Raw genomic sequence first — 24,406 nt, forward strand, 5'->3', positions numbered from 1 at the left:
GAGGTGATGACCTAAATTTTTATCACTCGGTGGAATTAACAGGATTTGTGGTGTTCCATCTTCGTGGAGTGATCGTCGACGTTGGAGGTGTTTGTCCACGATCGTCCCTCCTTTGATCGACTACATCCTCTACATCGGAGGGTGAACAACAATTCCATGACCTCGTCCAGTTTTTTTCCATGTCACTAGATTAAATTTTCACATTAAGTTGCGTAACCTAGACGTCTCCCGTCCGAAGGGTTGCATCGATAAATATGCATTCAATTGCATATTTATCATCGCATCTCTTTCGGATTGTCCAACGCTTTCCACGGACAGCCCGAGGATGTGTAGATTGGGTACGTTGTTCATGCTCTACCCCGTTCCGAGACAGGATTTCGGCGGCGCCTCCCTGTTGTTCTCCGGATGCACATTCTCTCGGCATTTTGCCCAGCGTGTATTTGGAGAACAGCGGGGAGGTGCTGCCGAAATTTTGTCTCGAAATGGGGTAGAGCATGGACAACGTACTCAATCTACACATTCTCGGGTGGGATTAGGACCCATCTTTACCTATTAGAACCCCGTTAAACATTTTCAAAATCCTCAAAAACCTAACAGAAAAAAGTTACGGGGCTTTTAAGATCTAGAGTGGAAAATATCGAAAAAACTTCAAACTTACTAGTGGCGCACCATTTGCTAGGTGCGCCACTAGTAACAGAAAAAAATATAGTTTCAACTTTTTTTTGGAAAAAATGTGGTCAAATCTGGTCAAACTGTGGTCAAACTGTGGTCAAACAATGGTCAAACTAATTATTCTAGAATATTAGTGTTACTAAATAATTATTTCAGTTATTTTGAATTTTGGTCAAATCTGGTCAAACTGTGGTCAAACAATGGTCAAACTAATTATTCTAGAATATTAGTGTTACTAAATAATTATTGCAGTTATTTTGAATTTTGGTCAAATCTGGTCAAACTGTGGTCAAACTGTGGTCAAACTAATTATTCAAGAAATATTAGTGTTACTAAATAATTATTGTTTTTTAAAACAATAATTTCAAACTCAAACAGTGAAATGTGTCACTTCATGCTGAAGCAAAATTCCTGAGGGTTAATAGGATTGACATCTTACTATTGTCAGGAAAACAACAAGTGCTAACTTGGAAACGAGGGAGAATAGAACCCGGAAGTTAAGCGTGCTCAGGCTGGGGGAGTGGGAGGATGGGTGACCATTCGGGAAGTTATATGATTTGGAATGATGAGGGGTGATTAGAGATTAGAGGATAAATTGAGCAGTGATGAGGGGTGATGATTAGAGGTTAAAAAAATTCAGAAATTTGAAAATCAAAAAAAAAATTCAAAAAAAAATCATAAAATTTCCTTTAGTCTCGGTTCGTGTAAGAACCGGGACTAAAGGGGAGAGGCATTAGTAACGACCCTTTAGTCCCGGTTCAAAAACCGAGACTAAAGAGCCTTACCAACCGGGACAAAGGCCCCTTTTTCTACTAGTGCAGGTGTCCCTCTGTGCTGACCTGACACAACCGGGTGGAGAGGTCCACTAGTCAAAGCCCGTCCGTGCAAAGTCAAAGGGCTAGATCCTGTGGTCAAATGCTACAGGGTTAGGCGGGACGGGGGCCCTGGGGGGTAGCAATGCCACCGGAGCATCGCACCGGCCCCTCATGCATGCGGGGTGGTGTTGTGGCATGTCCGAAGAGCGGCACGCGTCTCCGGGGTGTGGCCCCCCTCACGGACGGTGATGACACAGTAGTAGACGTTCTGCGGTAACGGTGCGGCGTGAAAATTATTAAATACTCGGATCGCGATAAAATCATGACTTTTTTACACGACGTGGGCACATGTGCTGTAGGAACGATGGTAATTTTTTCATAATTATTGGTGATGGAGAAGTATCCGAACAATTCCCTCTACGCGGATTGCCCCACGCATGTCTACGACTATGGCCGGCGGCCTCCGTGGGCTAGCATGCCGCCAGTCTTGCGTATGCGGCTTCTCACAAGTCTGAAGGTGTTGTGGCGGTTGCAAACGCCCGGCACGCGTCTCCGGGGCGTGGCCTCCCAGCTCACGGACGGCGCCGCCGGCGGCACCTGGATGCGGGAAACGGACGCGTCGGGTCTACACGGAGGGGATGTAGCTGTGGGTTTGGCCCGGATGTTGCTCCCAGGTGTCCCTCTGTGCTGACCTGACACAACCGGGTGGAGAGGTCCACTAGTCAAAGCCCGTCCGTGCAAAGTCAAAGGGCTAGGTCCCGTGGTCAAATGCTACAGGGTTAGGCGGGACGGGGGCCCTGGCGGGTAGCAATGCCACCGGAGCATCGCACCGGCCCCTCATGCATGCGGGGTGGTGTTGTGGCATGTCCGAAGAGCGGCACGCGTCTCCGGGGTGTGGCCCCCCTCACGGACGGTGATGACACAGTAGTAGACATTCTGCGGTAACGGTGCGGCGTGAAAATTATTAAATACTTGGATCAAGATAAAATCATGACTTTTTTACACGACGTGGGCACATGTGCTATAGAAACGATGGTAATTTGTCATAATTATTGGTGATGGAGAAGTATCCGAATAATTCCCTCTACGCGGATTGCCCCTCGCATGTCTACGACTATGGCCGGCGGCCTCCGTGGGCTAGCATGCCGCCAGTCTTGCGTATGCGGCTTCTCAAAAGTCTGAAGGTGTTGTGGCGGTTGCAAACGCCCGGCACACGTCTCCGGGGCGTGGCCTCCCAGCTCACGGACGGCGCCCCCGGCGGCACCTGGATGGGGGAAACAGACGCGTCGGGTCTACACGGAGGGGGTGTAGCTGTGGGTTTGGCCCGGATGTTGCTCCCAGGTGTCCCTCTGTGCTGACCTGACACAACCGGGTGGAGAGGTCCACTGGTCAAAGCCCGTCCGTGCAAAGTCAAAGGGCTAGATCTCGTGGTGAAATGCTACAGGGTTAGGCGGGACGGGGGCCCCGGGGGGTAGCAATGCCACCGGAGCGTCGCACCGGCCCCTCATACATGCGGGGTGAAGTTGTGGCATTTCCGAAGAGGCGGCACGCGTCTCCGGGGTGTGGCCCCCCTCATGGACGGCGATGACACGGTAGTAGACGTTCTGCGGTAACGGTGCGGCGTGAAAATTATTAAATACTCGGATCGTGATAAAATCATGAGTTTTTTACACGACGTGGGCACATGTGCTATAGGAACGATGGTATTTTTCATAATTTTTGGTGATGGAGAAGTATCCGAACAATTCCCTCTACGCGGATTGCCCCTAACGGACGGCGCCGCCGCCGGCACGTGGAGGGGGGAAACGGACGCGTTGGGTCTACACGGAGGGGATGTAGCTGTGGTTTGGCTCGGATGTTGCTCCCAGGTGTCCCCGTGCGAAGCATATCCCTCCGACGGACTTGGATCCGCCGCCGCCCCCCCCCCCCCCCCCCCCCGTCGACGACCCCTCCCCCTTAAGTCAGCTGACCTACTAAGCTCCAGATCGAGCACGCGAGGCGGCGGCCATGCGCTCCCAGACCCGCGACCAGGCCACGGCCTCGGCGGACGAACCTGCTCGAGTTCGGCGCCTCCCCTCCCCTCCCCTCTGTGTGGTTCCAGGAGATGAGAGGGCCGAGCGGCGTTAAAAAAATTAAAAATCCATATGAAATAATAATACATAAAAAAACATAAAAAGGAAAATATAACTATAAAAAACATCAAAAAATTTATATGAAATAAAAAACATAAAGAAGAAAAAAAATATAAACTATTAAAAACATTAAAAAAATAAAAAAATATAACTATGCCTACGGCTAAGCTGTCGGCATACGTGCCACGTGGCATCGCTACCTATGACGACGGCTTAGCCGTCGGCATAGTTCCCCTTATCCATCCGGTCGCCCCTCCACCACTCATTCCTCCCCGACCCTAGAGCCCGACCCGCGCCGCCGCCAGAGCCCGACCCGCGCTGCCGCCGCTCCCCGTCGCCCGTGTCGCTCCCCGCCGCCCGCCCGCCGCCGCTCCACCCGCGCCACTCCCCTTCCCTCGCCCCTCGCCCCTCCCCCCTCCCCGCCTACATCCCCCTTCTCGCGCCGTCGCCACCTCGTCTCCGCGCCGCCGCGACCACCCCCCCCCTCCGCCCCCTCACCCCACCACCACCCCCGTCCCCCCGCCACCTCTCGCCGGCGCGGTCCACACCCATCCCCGATCCCACGCCCTCCCTGTGTCCAACTGCCCCGACCCCGTGCTAGGGGGTGCGGGAGCTAGGAGGCCCCCCTCCGCCGACGCCCTGCTGCGCCCCGGCCGGCCCCGTCCACCCTTCCCCGGCGGCTGCCCCCCGGCCTCCCTGCTGCCCGCTGCACCGGCAGCCAAGGTGAGCATTTTTTCAATTTTTTGCATTTTGTTACTGTTTTTTTTGCATAGATGGATATGTGATGAATGCATATATATGCATGTACAGATTGATGGTCAAGTTTGTGATAGATGGATGCATTGATGGATATTGGTCAAGTTTGTGAATTTGGACACTTAGTTTAAAATATGGATAGATGATATTGGTCAAGTTTTTGAATATGTGCTTGTATAGATTGATGGATATTGGTCAAGTTTTGCATTTGTAGACACTTAGTTTAAAATATGGATGAATTGATGGATATTAGTTAGTTTTGTGTTTGGTCAAGTTAGTGTTAGATGGAAGAAATTCGAGGCACTTGGTTTCTAAAATACTTAATGAAGCTTTTTTATACAATTTGACAGGTTGTTTCATGTTCATTCATAATGTTGTGCCAATGCTTAATGTGAGGTGATGACCTAAATTTTTATCACTCGGTGGAATTAATAGGATTTGTGGTGTTCCATCTTCGTGGAGTGATCGTCGACGTTGGAGGTGTTTGTCCACTATCGTCCCTCCTTTGATCGACTACATCCTCTACATCGGAGGGTGAGCAACAATTCCATGACCTCGTCCAGTTTTTTTCCATGTCACTAGATTAAATTTTCACATTAAGTTGCGTAACCTAGACGTCTCCCGTCCGAAAGGGTTGCATCGATAAATATGCATTCAATTGCATATTTATCATCGCATCTCTTTCGGATTGTCCAACGCTTTCCACGGACAGCGCGAGGATGTGTAGATTGGGTACGTTGTTCGTGCTCTACCCCGTTCCGAGACAAGATTTCGGCGGCGCCTCCCTGTTGTTCTCCGGATGCACATTCTCTCGGCATTTTGCCGAGACGTGTATTTGGAGAACGGCGGGGAGGTGCTGCCGAAATTTTGTCTCGGAATGGGGTAGAGCATGGACAACGTACTCAATCTACACATTCTCGGGTGGGATTAGGACCCATCTTTACCTATTAGAGACGTAGCTGGATTAAATGTCGTTTCTCGTCAACCTTGTAAAAAATAAAATATTGATGTGAGTAATTTAAATGAATCCTTAATTTTGTTGTGTGGCTTCCAATAAAGCAGAGATGGCAGATAATCAGTGGATGTATAGTGGGTTTTTCCGTCGGAATCAAGTAACAACAGAGTGATTCGAGAAAACTGATGTGTTTTTGAAAGAAATATTCCGTAGTCCAATGAGGATGGTGCCAGAATGCCCGTGTGCCATAATGTAAGAGACGTATCCGCAGAGATAAGAGTGAGATGACTAAGCACCTTCGCACGCATGGATTTATGCCCAACTTTAATATGCCGATAAACTTTGCCCAGCGGGACCGTGGTAGAGAGGAGGTGATATGACAACGCGTCGCTGGTTATGAGGACGATGGGGTTAGAGACATGCTAGATGATGTCTTTGCTGCACAGCCGACACCTCCGTCTCATTCAGCGAATGAACCGGAGGAGCCGGAGGAAACCGCAAAGGCCTTCCTGGAAATCTTGGCCTCGTCAATGAAACCTCTCTATGAGGGTGCCAAGCTGTCTGTGCTGGATGCCATCTCGCAACTGATGGCAGTCAAGGCTGAGTACGGCTGTAGCCGAGGTTGCTTCGAAGCATTTCTGGGAGTATGGGCTAACGAAGAAGATATGCGTGATAGTGATGATGAGACCGGTCGACAAATAGATTACAATAGTGATGATTCATATGGGTTCTAGAAAATGTAAGTTCTTTTAATGATCATCACAATAGTATGCTTAATGTGCTCTTCTGCTATTAATGTTTTTCCTGTATGCTTGTTTATTTGATATCCTTACTAATTGTTTATTCTCTTCTCAATGCAGGTTTGCTAATCATGGGCAAGTCCAGCGGCGCCAGTTTCCTCAGTAAATTCAAAGGACTTACTCGGAGTGGACGAGCCCACAAGGTTCCCTCCCGACTACGCGAGGATAACACCTCACAGGGAGGTGGAGGGGTCGGGGAGGAGACCATAGAGGAGGAGGCGGTGGGGGGAGAGCCCCTAGAGGAGGAGGAGGTGGAGGGAGAGGCAGTCGGGGCAAAAAACTCCGGGCCGTGTCCGAAATAGGAGGGTCTTCTTCGATGCCCTCCTATACAGAGGCACCTTCTGAGTCTGAGGAGGAGGAGTATGTTCCTGATGGCGAGGAATAGGAGGGTGAGGAGGAGGAGGGCGAGGAGGAGGAGGCCGAGGAGGAGGAGGCTGGGGAGGAGGGTGAGTTGGAGGGCGAGGAGGGTGGTGGAGGGGAGGTTGATCTCGAGTTGTGGGGTACCTTGCCACCGGGTGCTCCGCAGGGGTGGCTACGTGGTAATGCCGGACTACCTACACCACCTTCTATCGAGGCGCACAAGTGGCTCATTGAACCCGCGGGGACAGAGTAAGTGCCTCTCAATCATATTTTCAACACAAGACAACATTTTCTTATTGTACACATGGCAATCCTTTGATTCTTTTGCAGTAACTGGATCCTTCGTGGAAAGGGCCGTAAACCGAACGGCCTTATCACTATCATGTTGAAGGAGTTTTGGCCTGGCCTATTCTGCCCGCGGCCAGACAGGGACCCGCAGCTGCGGGTTTTGGCCATGAGCTGGGCCCACTACGAGGCTTGCAGCAACGCGGAGTACGGGACGGCCGCTAAGGCCGTGATCACCAAATTTTCGGTAAGTTCTCTTCTGAATCACTTGTCTTCAGTTTCGTTCATAGTTTATCATTGAATCACTCAACTCATGCCTTGTTTGCTTCTGGTTTATGCATGATTGCAGCAACTCTATAGAGTTCTTGATGAGCACAAGGCCAGAGCCGACGTGGTCTTGCTTGCGGCTGCGAAGAAGAAAGCTCGTCAGTTGCAGTACGAGGTGCGCTGGGTTGCCGTCTCACAGTACTACCACTCCTACCTGCACCAAAAGATGACCAAAACTCAAGCGCAGAAGCAACGACTTACCTTGAACAGGGAGCAGTTCATGATGGTAACTATTACTAACTTTCATTGTTTCAAGCAGTCAACTATATGTTTCGTGCTCACATGTCATGCTTCCAAAATTTGCATAGGTTGTTCCTCGTTGGTGCTATGGAAGGCATGACGGATGGGCGAGTTTGGTGGATAGGTGGCTCGGCGACGATGCAGAGTTTGCTGCCAAGAGCATCAAGGCCCGGGCTAACCGTGGAAAAGACGGGACACACGGCCAAGGAAACAGGAACCACTGGGGCTTCAAGGCCATGAAGGTATATCTATATGCATGATGCATTTTTGTTCTTCTTTACCGTCATGTTCTTATGTATGGCTAACTTCTGTTTGACGTTGCAGGAGGACAAGTTGAAGAGGCCGCTCTCAGACATTGAGTCGTGGAAGCTGGCCCGCGAGCGGAGTGATCCCAAGGAGGGCGAGAGCCAGTACTACGGCAAGACCGAGGAGCACCTGGAGTCTTACACTCAGCACTTTCAGAAGTTGCATCCGGATGTTCCTGTTCATGAGGTCGCCCAGTCTCAGATCGATGACACGGCGGTGGTGGCCATCCAGGGGAAGTCACATGGCCGGTATCCGTGTCTCGATGGCTTGATCACTCCTTCGATCTCGTACACACGGCTTCGGGCTACCAACCCGAGCCAGTTAGAGAGTACGGGGCGTTCATAGACTCCCTTAGCCCGCCAGCATGCTGTAAGTACTTCCCCTTTATCTTTTTCTCTCTAGCATTCTCAGTTTATTTTCAGCATTGCTCACTTAGAAACAACCTAAATTATGTAGGCATATAAGGCCTTTGTCGAGCATAGGAATCTCGAGGTGCGAGAGTACTTGCAACGAGTGAAGGCAAACGATGATTACAACCGTCAGATGATGGCGGTTAGTTTTGCCCTCTTAAAACCAAGCTAATTTTTTGCACTTTCATTCCTTCTGACCTTCTAGTTTGCTTGTTTAACTAACATCCAGGCTATGTTGGCGTCTTGGAGTAACCGCATGGATCCACCACAAATGGGACCCCCACCACCACCTGCAGGAGAACCCCCACACGTGCCCACGTTCGATCAATGGGTGGCACTAGGCAGTGATAGTCCGTTTAGTACATTTGCCTAACTACTGACAAACTAGTTCTCATTCATTCAACACTATCATATCATATTTACCGTTAGAATCTTCTCTCAAACATGTAGGGGACCGGTGGCTCGACTCCTGCTCCGTCGACCCCATTCACTCCGATCTTCGAGAGTGATGGTGGTCGCGGTGGCGGTTTTGGCGGTTGCGATTTTGGCGGAGGTGGTCTTGGCGGTGGTGGTTTTGGCGGAGGTGGTCTTGGTGGTGGTGGTTTTGGCGGTGGTGGTTTTGGCGGAGGTGGTCTTGCTTGATGTCGATGATGATTCCGTGCATGTGGCCGTCGTGCCATACCTTTCATGTTCCTACTTTTATGATGTTCCATGTCTTGCACTACTTTTATGTTCATGAACTTTCGCCGGTGATGATCTTTAGATGATGAACTTGACTATGTTTAAATGATGATGATGATGAACTTGAGTATGTTTAGATGATGAACTGTCATATTTCTGCATAATCCCATATTATTGTGCTTTGAAATGCTGTCAAATGAATTGAAAAAGAGAAAACAGGGAAAATAAAAAAAATAAAAAATAAAAACTATGCCTACGGCAAAGCCGTCGGCATATATAAGCCCAGGACATCCCAGGACGCACCACGTGGCAGAGCTATGCCTACGGCAAAGCCGTCGGCATGGATGGAAATCTATGCCGACGGCTTTGCCGTAGGCATAGCCCTGCCGCCAGGAGGCACCAGGGGACGACACGTGGCACGGCTATGCCTACGGCAAAGCCGTAGCCGTAGGCATAGATGAAACCAGGAGGCACCACGGAGTGCCACGTGGCAGAGGTATGCCGACGGCCAAGCTGTCGGCATACCTCTGCCACGTGGCATTCCGTGAATCGCTAGCTCTTTTGACGGCGCCGTCCGTTGCCGTCAGGCGAAAAACACTGCTGACGGCTAAACTATGCCGACGGCTGACGCCCGGCCGTCGGCATAGGCCCCTATGCCGACGGCTATACTACGCCGACAGTCTGACAAGACTACGCTGACGTGATCTACGCCGACGGGGCTATGCCGACGGCAGCCGTAGGCATAGATCTATGCCGACGGCAAAGGACCTATGCCGACGGCCCTGGGCTGTAGGCATAGGGCGCGAGTCCGGTAGTGCGACTAAGAGATTTGTGCACTGGCCCAACAAGAAGGTGCAGCGCTATTCTACACTCTTCTCAAAGTAATAGCTTATTGGATGCATACATCATCTGTTTTTCTTCCATTGACTCAGAACTACCTATTTATAAAGTAGTAATGTTTCTTCATGTCAAGGACATGTCGCTGACCTCTGCGAGCGAGCGATGATGGTGAGAGTCTGTAATAGAGAACGGACTTGAAAACAACGTCTTCCATTGTTAGAGGCGGTACCTTGTAGAGGCAAGGCCTATGGGGGCGGCATCTAGGCCCTGATGACGGCAACGGTAAGGTGTACATTAGGTACAAAGCTACACAACCTCACCTTCTATCTCGAGTTCTCAACAAAGACGGGTCAGGCACCAAGCTTCATCATACACAGGTATAAGATTTATTATCTCGCCACTCCCGGACACAGGACACCATACTCATCCGCAACCCTCGCTGACCAACAGGTTGTTCTTCCGGTGCAAAAGCACCAGAGTCGAGTTATGTCACCACCATGATGATGAACGGCGACCCGTCTTTGAAAATCAAACGAGCGGAAGCAGAATGACTCTTTTTATACCATAAGTAACATTTTATCTCCAGGATTTTATCGACTTTCTCGACTCCAGTCGCCCTTAGAATGTTCTTTTTTATATTTTCTATATTTCCTCCTCAATACCTGTCAGTATTGCATGTCGGATGTGCCATTGCTTATAGCGACAATCTTGAATTGGGGGACAGAGATAATGGGTGGAATAAGAAGAAGAAAAGTGAGTTAAACGTTAACAAAAATCGATAATGCTATCTGACGTGTACGAGGATCCTAAAGGTACATATTTGACATGTTTGATAATATTGCACAATTAGAGTATCTATGTCTTCGAGCCTGATTCTCAGACCTTGCGTTCTCCCGTTGCAACGCACGAGCCCTTTTTGTTAGTCTTTTCCCTAATAATAAAGCACAGATTGACTTCGTGGGTTCACCGTCACAATACGCTTTCGCCCAGTCGTAATACGCTTTTATAGTTCGTATAGACAAAATCGTATATAAACGAGGTGGTACTAATAACATGTTCGTCCGTCGTCCAACCTGGTTAGTTTTTCGTTCGGTTTCGTACGTTGAGAGCTTCAAAATTCCAATGGGCCAGATTTTTTATGGGCTGATAAAAAAATCAATATCCCCACCTGCCCTCACCTCCCGGACGCAGAGAGAAAAAAATGATTAGCGGTGGTGGGGCTGAGGTGCGGGTATCCTGGCGGCGCTGCGCGCGGGGGAGGGAGGGATCTCCCGGCGGCGGTGGGTGCAGGGCAGGCGGTAGCGCGTTCCTGGGGAAGGTCGTGGAGATTGGGGGTCGAGGGGAGGTCGGGATGGATAACTTCGCTACCAACCGACGAGAACGAGGGAGGCCGCTGATTTCCTTTTTTTAATAGGTCAAGGGCGGCTGACTACTAACAAAAACGACCTGTTAGCTAGCTAGCGTGCACGAATGTTGAATGTTCCTGTTTTTAGTTAAAGGTGTAGTTTAGATCCTTCACCAACTGGTAAATATCTCCCAGTCTGTAACATCGACGTGTTAGAAAATCTACAGCCGGAGTTAGAAAATCGAGCCCTCTAAACATTCGCGGACACACCCGATCAGTGAATTATGGAGATGAAGAGAGAGAGAAAATGAACAAATAAAGAAAGAGAAAACATGGTCCACAATGGGGGGGGGGGGGGGGGGGGGGAGGGCGTGCTACCTGGCGGACTGACCGGGTGCGTCTACAAGCCCTCATATCCTTCCTACATTTGTCGTCAATATGAGAGATTGCGGACATCCCCGAACGTGTAGGGATGATACGAGGGGTTCGATTGGTCTTTTTTTTTCCTTCTCTCCTTTTCGGTCACTGACCGGGCGTGTCCGCAAATGTTTGAGGAGGATATGGGATGCCCGGTTGTAGATGCTCTTAGTGTTTCACATGTGTTTATTCTCCGCAATGCTCCGAACTTTGCACACATTGTTGGATTTGGTGCTATATATTTTTGTTTTAAGGTTGAATTTGACTTTGTGTTTGCCCCTCGTAAACTCATACTGGCTGCTAGGGCGATGTGGTATATTTTTCACTAGGAATTGATGATCTAATCTACAACACCATAACATTTTTCTGATTCCTAAATCGTATCCATGAAAAACAAGACACTAGCAACAAACATTTTTATGAATAATTTTAATGTGGTACGCGTCATGATTAGCACACACGAGAGAAGCATGCATGCCTGAACAATGGATGAAGTATACCATATTTTTATTATGTGATGTCAGTAACTGAAAAGAAGAATTACGTGTATGATATTTTGATTATCACTATGGTAATCTAAGAATAAGGTTCTCCATCTGATTAGTTGACCAGGATTCACGTCCCAAGTTTCGAACTAGGGCCCTAAAGAATCATATTGTTAATTGATCCATCATTTTTTCATCATCAAACTTATTCTCTACGTGTCCAGCTTGATTAATGATAATTGGCGTTAGGCTTTGCAGCGAAGAATGTTAAAAAAATTTCTCCCGTTGGCTGGTGACATGGTGGGTTCATTCTCATTAAATTGGGAAGGCTGCAACAAGAACTCCGCGTTGCATGCGAAGACTCGACACGGATTTTAAAAAATTAAAAGAAGAAATAATCCGCTATTATAAGCAGTTGGGAACTCAGATTTGAAATTAAAAGAGGAAATAAATTCAGCAGAAAGAAAGGAATTAGAAGAAGAAATAAATTTCGTGTTCTATCTAATGGGAGAGATGCCCATTAATAAATGGGCACACGCTAATGTTGTACTCCACTTCTTGATAATGTTGTTTTCAACTTCCCGCGGTATATATAAATCAGTTTTCAATCTCCATGTCTATAATTTTATATGAATTATGAATTATTTAGAGCAGTGTGGAAGTCAGGTTTTTTGCCTGAAGTGTGAATGTAAAGTAAACAATTGATTGATTTCCAACCAATGGGAATGAACTTCACGAATATTGATTTTTGCTCTCTTTTATACTTGATGATTACAACAATAATTTTACTCTCGTTGGTTTGTTTTTTTGTACTATGATTCGATGGCCCTGGTCAAAGAACATGACGACATAGTTTACTGCCTGAAAAATGTCCAAGCTCATTGGCGACAGTGAAGTGTGTGTAGCTTATGTCCAGTCAAGAGCCTCATACCGTAACATAATTTGCATTAAGAGTTATTATTGTATGCGATAAATAAGGAAATGCACCACATGATATGTAAAGACATGATTTATGTTGAACCACGTGAAGTGAATGTGACGGTTGTTGCAACGCATGAGGAATTAGAAGTTGGTGTAGGAAGGGTTTTGAGTTTGTTTCTCCCGTTGCAACGCACGGGCATTTGTGCTAGTCTTTTCCCTAATAATAAAGCACGGATTGACTCCGTGGGTTCATCGTCACAATACACTTTTTTCCATGAATTTACGCTTTCAGTGTGAATTTAAAACATATATGCGAGGTGGTACTAATTCGGAAAACCGTGTGTAGTTTCGTCAGTCGATTTTCGTGGTCACCAGCGGCTCAACCGGCTGGGCCTCGACCTGAAGCGAGTACTTCCTTCGGGCCGCGTCCCTGTGGTTTTAGAAATCAACCCACGGTCCACCGTAGCCCAAACATAAGCGAAAAAAAGATTCGTACGCAGCCCTGACTCGCCCGTCGCTGAAATTGCTGCCCCGCACGAGGGTTTCTTCCGCCGCCGCGCCCCCATCCCTCCGCCGCCGCCGTCCCTCCACCCTCTGGTACCCGTCCTCGATCCGTGGTCACCAAATCTGGACGAGATCGGCAGGATCCGCCGCAGCTGCTCGTCGGCCATGAGGGGAGCACGGATGAGCTGCTCGTCGACGTCCATCCCGCAGCCCCGCCGACGACCGTGCCCAGCCTCCTCGACAGCGCGCCTCTCCAACCTGCCGCATGGTATGTCTCCCCTGTTGCATAGATGATTGACAAGCACCGCCACCGCCAAGATCTGTTGACTTGACCCCCTGCCCCATCTCCGCGGTTGTCAATGATTAAATGTTTCTGATTGCAGCCAAATTTTAGTAGGGGAAGGATGGATACCGCAAGGCTTTCATATGTGTTTTGATTTTGCGGATAGGGATTTCTAATATTCTGACAAGAGTCAAACTAGCAATCGTGAAGATGGAGAATTCATGCAACTCCATCTTACTTCAACCCTCAGGTTTGTCTTTGAGAATGGACTTTTAGGTCCCGCGTGCCTGCCTGGGCATCCGTTTATCATCACCGTCCATGCAAAACAGGAGTCTCAGGGATCTGTGCGCGCACTGCAATGGTGTTTGAATTAGCATACCTACATCAAACAGTAACACTAGGCTAAATGTATTGCAGCTGCCTAGGTTGTATAGGCTCCATCGACTGATTTGACCACACAACTTTAGCATCGAATCTTACTTCACCCAAATTAGATTCCAGTGCATGCTACTTCCGCGCATGCACACACTGTGCAAGGGCATGACTATTCACATCTGAGAACTCTGCCCACGTTTCTATGGTCAAAGTTTTACTGCATTGATGTGTCGCCAGCTTAGAAAAATGTTGTTGTACCTATGAGCCGCGCGGGGCGCTGCTGGCGTGGCGTCAAACTATACGACCGAACAAGCATTCGTGTCTGTTCTCCATTTTATCTTTTGTTGGGTTTACTCTCGCATGAAGGAACGCGAACAAACCGTCTATGAAGAACATGTTTCTGGCATGCGTTACACAGCACAGTCAAAAACAGTGACCGTCACGTCATATCTGAAGGAGACAGGCTAGTAGCAAAAACTGGTACTAGTACCTATACTGCTCAGTCCTATAGTACCTAAGCGCCTACCTGCACCACGTTCAGAAGAGTTAAATGGGCTGACAAAGCTGACTGATGCTGCAAATATAAGATTGCAATGTCTCTGCCAATAGCACAATATCACATAATTCGATCTCCATGAGAAGTAATGAAAAAAGAAGATCTCCCTGAAAATTACAAATAGAATTACAAATGTAATGTAGCTGCGGATGCATGCATGTTGTTGATCTGTAGGAGCCTAGCTGAAAGAAAAATAAAATCACAAGGGTCCAAAACTCAACTGGGAAACATAGCAATGAAAAATCATTAGGAGTACATAGTTCAAGAAGTCCATCTCAATTTGCATCGGTTGGTTATATGAACATAAAAAAAATGAAGTGTTACATTTAGCATTCGACACGTGATTATTTGGGCGCCGCCGCTCTCTCCAGCTGCGGCCCTGAAACTTTATCTTCACGCCCTCCCGGTGCGGCAGCAACGCGGTAGAGCAGGGGGCTCCAATATTTCTCCCCTACAGACCCTCGACGGACCGCACAGCCCTTTGATCTCCACTCCTACTTACTCAAATTGAATGAAGCTGGCACTTGCTGGGCACAGAAAAATAACTCCTTAAATTGAAGTCCGTTCACCTGTAGAATGGATGCTGGTCACTACGAAGTCAAGAGGCGGACGAACAACAGCCTCAACGTGTGGGTGCAGAAAAATAACTCCTCAAAATTGAAGTTCCAGAGTGGCGATTTACAGCCTTGGCAAATTCAAGCTTGATCAATGGTAGGTTCAAAAGTGGCGATGTAGGTTCTGGATTGTCATCTCATCACTAATACATCAGGTTCAACTTGACTCCTTGTAATGTCGTAAAGGTAGGCTGACAGGAGGGACTTGTTGTCGATCTAGCAATACATGAACCATGTGCAACTGGGAATGTTCAAAACACAGCAGCATTAGTAGAAACATATCCTACAAGGATTGTATGAAGCGGAATGCACAATAACTAAGCTGCGTACTCACGACGTCTGCATCCTGCACTGCGTGCTCATCGCTGAAGTTTCTGCAGAATGTAATTGCATGGAACCGTCAATACTGCCTGCAGGCAAACTCCATCAATTAACATTGTTCGTACCTCCAATGGAGTACATCGGTGTTTTCAGTACCTCACTGATACATGATGCCCCTGCGCTCCTTTGAATAATCAGAGAAATTTAACCCTCGACAAATCAATCCCGACCTGGAAAAGAATTGGGTTACGTTAAAATCGGAGATTGAATATTCTGGACGGCCAGTGTTGGGTCGCCCCGAATCGGGATCCCTCGACCAAAAACGGGGCTCGGGGAGATGAACATGAACGCCCTACCAGGTGTTTTAGAAATTACTTGGCAGCATCGCTGGTTCTCAGTCATGGCCCGGAGCAGATGGATCTCGGTGCAGGGAGGCAGACGGGGGGCAAACAATGAAGAAGGCCATCTACTGCAGGTACCTTCCTACCCACGCACACCAGGAGTACCTGCAGAGCTCGACGCGCTAGGGGCGGCTACGTTGGAAATGAATGAATAATAAGGAAGATGCACGCATGTTGAGCATAATATTGAGAGAGCGGAGGATCTTGGGGATTATAACATGCACTTCCGCATTAAACATATATGTGGGTCAATAAAATATACGCTAATCAATACTGCATTTTGATCAACTACCTCTCTACTATAAGCCGATTTTCTATCTTGTTTTTTTTTTGGCAAAAGCATTATGGTGTTTACTCATTAGCGAAGCATGGGCCGCAAGTTAAACACTGCATATATTCCCCCCACACAAAAATACATAATTTTGTTAGACGTTTTGTAAAGATGGTTGGCTTGAAAGAACAATTCTTCCTCATGTTAGGGACATTTGACTTTTTTTTTTGAGAAACAATAACAATTGGATTATGAGTGTCAGCGTGCAATGAATTTTTATCATGTTGTAACACACGACATAGATGTGATTTTTAATACTTCTGATGATTTTATATTACCATGATATTTAATAAATAGATCAAAAGTTATTCAAAAAAACATTGTCAATTAGATCAATTTACTCTAAATCATACTCCATGTCCTAAACTCACGCCGTGGTCCTTAAATTATGCATCTTTTCTGGTCATCAGTGACCTTTGTCCCTTCACATAGTTCCTTAACCACTAAATCGTGGTTCATAAGAACTGGTATTTTCTACGCCCGGTGCAACGCACGGGCATTGTACTAGTAGTCTTTCCCTAATCTCTTTCTAATAATAAAGTACGGATTGACTCCGTGGGTTCACCGTGACAATACGCTTCTTTTCGTGAATTCACGATTTCAGTTTGAATCTAAAACATATATCCGAGGTGGTACTATATATAGGGTCACGCTATTCGTCACCTGGGTGAGGAATAGTTATTCTTCACCCCCTCTCTATTTTGACATCAATGCACCGTATTTTTACGTTTCGTAAATTTTGTCTTATTTCATACGTAAAAAGAGAGCGTCAGAAAATATATATTTGCCGTAAAAAATATTTTATGTTACGTAAAGTTACGAACGTAAAAACATACATAAAATGCACCTGGGTAAGGAATAGTTATTCTTCACCCCCTCTCTATTTTGACATCAATGCACCATATTTTTACGTTTCGTAAATTTTGTCTTATTTCATACGTAAAAAGAGAGCGTCAGAAAATATATATTTGCCGTAAAAAATATTTTATGTTACGTAAAGTTACGAACGTAAAAACATACATAAAATGCGATATTTCTGGTCTTATAACCTATTTTTTTGTTTTCTTATACCAAATTTTACGTAGTGAATCAATATGAATGTAACTATTTGTATTCCAAATGTAATTTATTTATGAAGCGATCGTAAGATTACCTCGGACGAAGAATAACTTATTCTGCAACCTGGGTGATGAATATATATATATATATATATATATATATATATATATATATATATATATATATATATATACAAATGTTTAAAGCACGGATTGACTTTGTGGGTTCACCGTCATAATACACTTCTTCCCATAAATTTACGCTTTCGTTTTTTTTCTTCAATACATCTATATTTATTTTGGGCGCTGATAGGCGCCGGTGCGCCGGCCTAAATTTGGGCCGGTCGCCCCGCGGCAGTATGATTTAAGCGCTCGTGACCGTACGATTTGACCAGTTGTGCCCTCGCACATGTCTTTCCAGGTCCTCTGCGTGCTCTGTAGCCTCCCCACGCTCTTAAATCTCCATGCGCTTGCCCGCCTCGCTGTCGTAGCTCGCTGGGGCCGCTCGCCGGGGCCGCTCGGAACCAATCCGTGTCTAGCACCTCCCCGCACGCACCACTAGCTGCACACGTCTCCGGCCACGGTGGCGGCACCCTCCGCCGCATGCCGCACCCGCCGCTGCCCCGTTCGTCATCCGCTGCTAGCATCCTCTGTCGCCGGTTGCAACTTCTTCCACCGGGGATGTAGCATTTGTGCCGGACGGTTCCAGCAAAAAACACTAGTTCCACGCACCAACAAATCTCCCCATCGCTAGTTTTAGCTTCTCCTGCTGTTGGTTGCAGCTCCTGTGGAAGCTGGTTCCAGCAAAAATGGCTGCCGGTTACAGGTTCCGCCATGGCTGTCGTTGTAGCAGGTTGCCAGCTAGTGCCCCGCGTGCTCCCGCGTCTGTAACAAATTGGTCAGCCGGATCCAGCAAACCAGACTGCTGGTTCCAACATTTTTGGCGCCGTTGCCCGGCGTGCTCCACCGTCCGCAACAAATTGGTCGGCCGCTTCCAGCAAAATAGATCGCCGGTCAGAGCTATTCTCGTTGCTGGTTGCAACACACCGCGCCAACGGATCGAACTCCCTCGAGGCCTGTTGCAGCATCCACACACACTGGTTCCAGCTCCCTGCTTGAAGGTTGAAGCAAAAACAGGGCACGGTTCCAGCACACGGCGGCGTCGGGCATGGCAAGGCCGAGACTCCAGCTCCAGCATGCCTCGATGCCGGTGGTAGCAAAAATTCTCATCGTTTGTAGCAGACTACTTTGTTGATTGTGGGTTGGCTCATGGCCATCTTCAGTCTCCAGTCCGTCGCTGTGGGTTGGCTCCCCGCAGTAGTGCCCGGGTCACCTGGGCTTGGGCAGCAGCAATTTCAGGGGTCACAACATCTGGCCGGAGTGGAGGAGATGGAAGCATGGTTGGGCGGTGGCCATTGCTGCGTGGGCGAGCCGGGGATGAGAGACACGGAAAAAAGATGGAAGCTGTGGCTGTGGCGCTCCGCATGAGGATAACGAAGAAAAAAAATGGGTGGTTGGTGGGCCTAGTGGGTTGCGTGGCTTGCATAGGGTCAGCCGCGTGTTTTCTGCTGCGAGTCCGACTAGCGAGCGAGCGAGCGCGACCGGCTGAAGCTTCGGCCGACGCACCAGATACGAACATTTACCATTTATTTTCTATATTCAAGGTGGTACTAATCTATCTATATATCCCCGCCGCTCCGGGAGCCCCTCGCCGCCCCGCCGCCTTCGCGCTCGGCCTCGCCACCGGCCGCCCCGCCGCCGGATACCATCGCCGGACCTCCACGCCTCGCGTCCCTCTCCCTGCTCTCCCTCTTCTTCGTTTCCTTCCCCTCTGTTTCTCTCTCTCACGCAAGGGCTGCCTCAGTTATTAGTGGTAATGGTTGTCTCCGTGTTTTTTGTCTCATCAAATATGTGCCTAGGCCTCTATGTTAACCAATTCCAAAAACATGCCTGAAAAAATCTTGCTTGGACTTTTGAAGTTGTTCCGAGTGGAATGCTGGTCATAGATGCAACGCGCCGAGCTCCCGCAACCGCAGCAGAGGAGCCGGAACTTGCAGCAACATCTACGACACCCTCCCAACGAGCTGCAGGTAGGCCATGTCGTAGACGATGGCCCGACGACAACCACCAGGTATGCCCTCTGCTCCTTGCCCTTCACGCTGGAATCAACAAGTCCACATAATCTTCAGTGTTTCACAATTATGATCTGCTTCATGTTCTCTGATCCGGTTGTAATATGATAATTATTTATATGTATAAATATTGAGTTTTTTAGGGAATGTTGATGATTTCTGCCGGAGATTATGTTTCTACTTAATCATCAAACAAGGTGTTCGCTGGACGCAAGGATAACCTATCAAGTAAGGTGTTCGCGCACTAGGTTACATCTTACACATTTTTTTTCTGGTGAACTATTATCTACTCGAGGATAAATTATGGCTAACATGCATTTAATTATACTGTTGTTCGAAGGTGTAGTCAAATGGCAATACAAGTTATGGCTACAATGCTGCCAACGGCTACTACGGCGTCTTTATGGCTTCTGGAATATTGAACGTCAGGTTAGTGAAACAACAGTGAAAGGTTTTCTAAGGCTACTCATAATGGGAGTAACATATACTAGTATCACGCATATGATACTTGTATATGATACTACCTTCATAGTGCATAGTATTATAAAGTAGTATCATAGATGGCCATATTTATTGCCATGCATGACACAAAGTAGTATAACATTTAACATGATACAGTATCTACCTATGTTACTCTAACACTCTCTCTCACTACTAGGAAAAGGCCTGCTAGTGGCGCACCTGTTTTGGCTACTAATGGCGCACCTGTAGTGCGCCACTAGCATCTTTTACTAATGGCGCGTAGAAGTGCGCCATTATTAACATTTTTTTAAATTTTTTTCAGAATTTTTTTTTGTTTTTTTTTCTTAATCTCGGGTCACTATGGCTTAATCTCAAGCCAATATGCTTAATCTCAAGTCAAAGCGCACTCCATGGTCAAACTTCTCGAAAGGTCACCCATCCTCACACTACTCCAGCCCGAGCACGCTTAACTTCACAGTTCTATCCAACCCCAACACCAGCTCACTTCACAGGCACTTGTTGATATATTTATCATATCAATCCTATTAAACCTTGTTGATGTCTATGACTTTGTTCATGTTCATGAGTGTGATGAAATTTTGAAAAAATATTTCAAACTTCCCGGTCATATTACGCATCATATTTTGAAAAAAATTCCAATTTTTTTTTGAAACCAATTTTTTTTTCTATTACTAGTGGCGCACCTAGCAAATGGTGCGCCACTAGTAAGTTTGAATTTTTTTCATTTTTCCCCCTCTAGATCTTAAAAGCCCCGTATCTTTCATTCTGTTAGGTTTTTGGGGATTTTGAAGATGTTGAACAAAGTTCCCCCAGTTCAAATCGTATGTAACTTTTCGAGTAGATGATTTTTCATATATAAAACTTCTTAATCCGAGTTCGTACGCAAAAGTTATGCCCATTTTACAAATTCCAGAGAGATTTTGCAAATAAAGTCGAAATTCATATTTGTAAATTTTCCCAACAACTAGACCACATATCACACGGGAAACTTATTTTATTTTATTTTTTTGATATTTCCATCATTTTCTTTTATTTTTTCTAAAACTGAAAAGGCGGTCCGGGGGGGTTAGGGATAGTGCGCCATTACTAGTTTTGAAAAAAAATTGTTAGTAGTGGCGCACCGTGGATATGGTGCGCGATTAGTATTTGGACACTAATGGCGTACCAACACATGGTGTGCCATTAGTATATAGTAGTGGCGCACCACATGTGTGGTGCGTCATTAGTGTCCATATTATCTATAGCCTTTTTTCTAGTAGTGTCTCTTATTTAATTGTGTGTCATATAAGCATGTTTGCTAGTCCCAAGTGCATGTTACCGGTTATGTTACCCCCACTATGGCCAGCCTAAGATAATACTATATCTCTGGAACTAAAAACTAATTAATAATGTTGAATGGCATTACTAACTCTATATTTTGTTTGTCCTGCACAAATCTAGCACTTTCTGAGGTGTTGCCCAGAGCATGCTGTTGAACATGGAGGGTTTGAGCTAAGAAATACTTGCAGGCTGCCAATGTATTAATGGTTAGGCATTTTTGGATTTGTCATGTTTACATGTTTACCAGGGTAACCATAGCGGCTTCATTGCATCATACCCGAAACTGAGATCTCTGGGACGGTGCGAGGTGCTACTAGACCAGTAGATACAATTAATGATTATCTGTCAAGGCGACTCTCACATCATCCTGGGCTAGCTCCTCGACTTGGACAACAACAATTGTTGATCAAGTCTACTCAGCCATCGCCAATGCGATTGTTAGTAAATCAAGCATTCTTTTGAAGAATATTGTTCCAAGTACGTGAGAACCCGACTTTGCATGTGGCCGATTTAATTTGTTTACTGAAGAAATTAGTTTAAAAATGTTCACAGTTTTACATATGTTCACACTATTTTTGTTTCAAAAGAATAGGTTTGCATTTTTTAAAATCATAAAAATTCCCCCAAAAAGTTCCATTTTTACTAAAAAAATCATTTAGAAATGTACAAAAATATCAAAACATTCTTTAAACAAAAAACACATGTTAAAAATGTGTTTTTTTAAGAAATGTTCTAATTTTCATAAACATTTATTATTTTTAAAGAAGTGTTCCAATTTTTACGTAAACCTTAACTTCTATTAAAAATGAGGAAATTTTCATGTTTTCCAGAAAAGCCAAAAAGATGACTAACAAACTATTCCATGCAAAACTGCTCTTCCATCTTATGAAGAATGCTAAGTTGGCTTCTTCATGCCCAAAATTAATTGTACAAAAAGTAATAATCAGCTTTACCTTATTATCGATGTTTAATAAAATTGGATATATAAAATGGTGTACAATGAAATATGAAGCAGGTTGTGCCTCTTTTTTCGCCCGGTGCAAGGCGGCCAGCTTGGGGCAGGGCGGTGAGGCTGGAGGAGACGTACGGGCGGTGCACAAGGTCGTGCAGGGTCCCCGGTCCAGGGCGTTCCACAAATGCAGCAGGGCCAGCCGACGGGGGCAATGCCAAGTTCGCGTGGTATGGCGCTCCGTCGGCGGACGTGGCCGCGGCGGTGGAGCACGGGTTCGGCAGGACGGACAGCCAGGTCCTTGGCCATCGCGCGCACGGCGACGACGTCCACCTCTCGCCGCCTCAGTCTCCTTATGCCAGGTCAGGTCAGAGTTCTGAATTTGGGGTTTTGATCGATGGCAAGCATGAATATAGGCATATAGCTGTAGGATAATTTATCAGATACAGTTACCAATTCAGGATCTGTTCCAAATTGCATTCATATTATCCCTCCGTCCCATAATATAATTGATTCCATGTTATTTTAGCCTTTGGTTTCTATATCTTGATTCATACTCCTAGCTCAAAAATTAGGGGGAAACAAGTTTGCATGAACGGCAGTATTAGTTTATCTATGAATGAAGTAATTTGACTAGGTAATGGTTTGTGGAAGGGAGGAATACGAGCAAAACTAAATCATGTTTCCTGCTACATAGAGTCCGGGTGATGACATATGTTCTGAATGTTCTGTGAAGCAGTGCATAAAGGAACTAACGAGTATGAAATCATTTTTATGCAGCGCAATGCTAGCAAATGCAGATGAGAACGGCGAGGCGCATATCGTGCCGTGCCGTGTTCTGATGGGCCGGCCAGAGGCCATCCCAGCCGGGTCCTCCAAGCTCCACCCCAGCAGTGACAATTACGACAGTGCCGCCGACAACATGCAGAACCCACAGTGGTATGTTGTTTGGGGGCAAGGACATGAACACGAGGATCCTCCCAGAGTACGTCGTCAGCTTCAAGTTTCCCATCCTCTATCAGATGCAAGGTTAGTGAGTGCTCTGTCTGAATTGGTGCTGTAATTGTCCCCAGATGTGCCTGTATCTCATGTTATTATTCGTTGAAATTTTGGGTTTTAGGATCATCCGAAGCGACCGCCATGCTAAAGAAGCCTTCGCCGGTGGCTCGTGACATGTTTCCGACGCTTCTAGCAGAGATCCAGCGGTTCGTGCCATCGTCCAAGCTGCAGACATTGCAGGGGACCTACAATCGCTTCAAGGTAAATTGGTGGGGGATGCTTATTAGTATAGGGTGTGTGAATATAATAGCAATTACGAAAGAAATCTAGAGAATTGGTCTCTGGCAGGGGGACACTTGAGAATGGAAAACGGGGGAAGGGAAATGAGTTTGCGTGTCTTTTTTTATATATAGAAAAAGAGAGTGTGTGTTTTCTCTGTAAGTGACGTGAAGTGCTTTTTATTGGCTAAGCCGAAATAATTAAAAAAAAATAAAAAGAATCTTCCCAACCAAGCAACAAACTCTATTGATAAAAATCAACATAGTAAAAATAGTTAAAAATGTACATAGTTTTATATATATTCACACTTTTTTTAAACTGGTCAAAATTTCCTTAAAAATCCATTTTTTTAAATGCATTTCCAAATGTTTACAAAACTAAAAAGTATTCACAATATTTAAAAAACGTTCAAATAATGTTCTCCCTAAAAAAATTCAAGTTTTAATAAAACATTCACTTTTGAAAACAAATAAATATTCATGTTTTTCAAAAGAAGTAAAAAATAAAAATTGATTCACAAACTATATGAGGGAAGTTAGCAGTTTGTGCAATATGCTATGGATCATCGTGTCCATCAAGAGCAATCCCTATTGTTTGTGGTACATATATCCATCTCTGTTGAATCCGGAACTTGGTAACTAATTTTCCCAGTGTATAGGTAGACAACGATCAATATGAGAGGGTGCTCAGCTACATATTGATCCTTGTCAATTCAGTACAAATTTACTGAATTTACTGATGGAGGTTGTTGAGAGAACTTTAAAGCAAACACTAAATTGTTGCAGTGTACAAAGTCCCTGAGTAATTCCTGGTGCTACAAGTTCTAAAATAAAAAGATGCCGGGTCTCTACCATATTGAGCCTCCACTTTAGAATTTGATTTCAACTATAGGGCAGTCGGTTGCTTTTGGTAATTTATGCCACTAATTCTCAGTCCTTTGTGTGAGCTATGTTTTCCTTGCACTTTTGCTTCTTATTTACAGATTGGTATGGTGTCAGGTTTACTTGCCTACAAGTTTGGTTCCACTTGGTACGGGCACCGTGCTCTGCTGTAA

General features: G+C 46.2%; 1 pseudogene; it reads left to right on the plus strand.

The window, feature by feature from the left end:
* Positions 1-19,196: 19,196 nt before the first annotated feature.
* LOC123160933 (probable inactive poly [ADP-ribose] polymerase SRO3) lies at positions 19,197-24,406 on the plus strand (annotated as a pseudogene).

The sequence above is a fragment of the Triticum aestivum genome, chromosome 1D (genome assembly GCF_018294505.1).
Source record: "Triticum aestivum cultivar Chinese Spring chromosome 1D, IWGSC CS RefSeq v2.1, whole genome shotgun sequence".
In the NCBI taxonomy this organism is placed as follows: Eukaryota; Viridiplantae; Streptophyta; class Magnoliopsida; order Poales; family Poaceae; genus Triticum; species Triticum aestivum.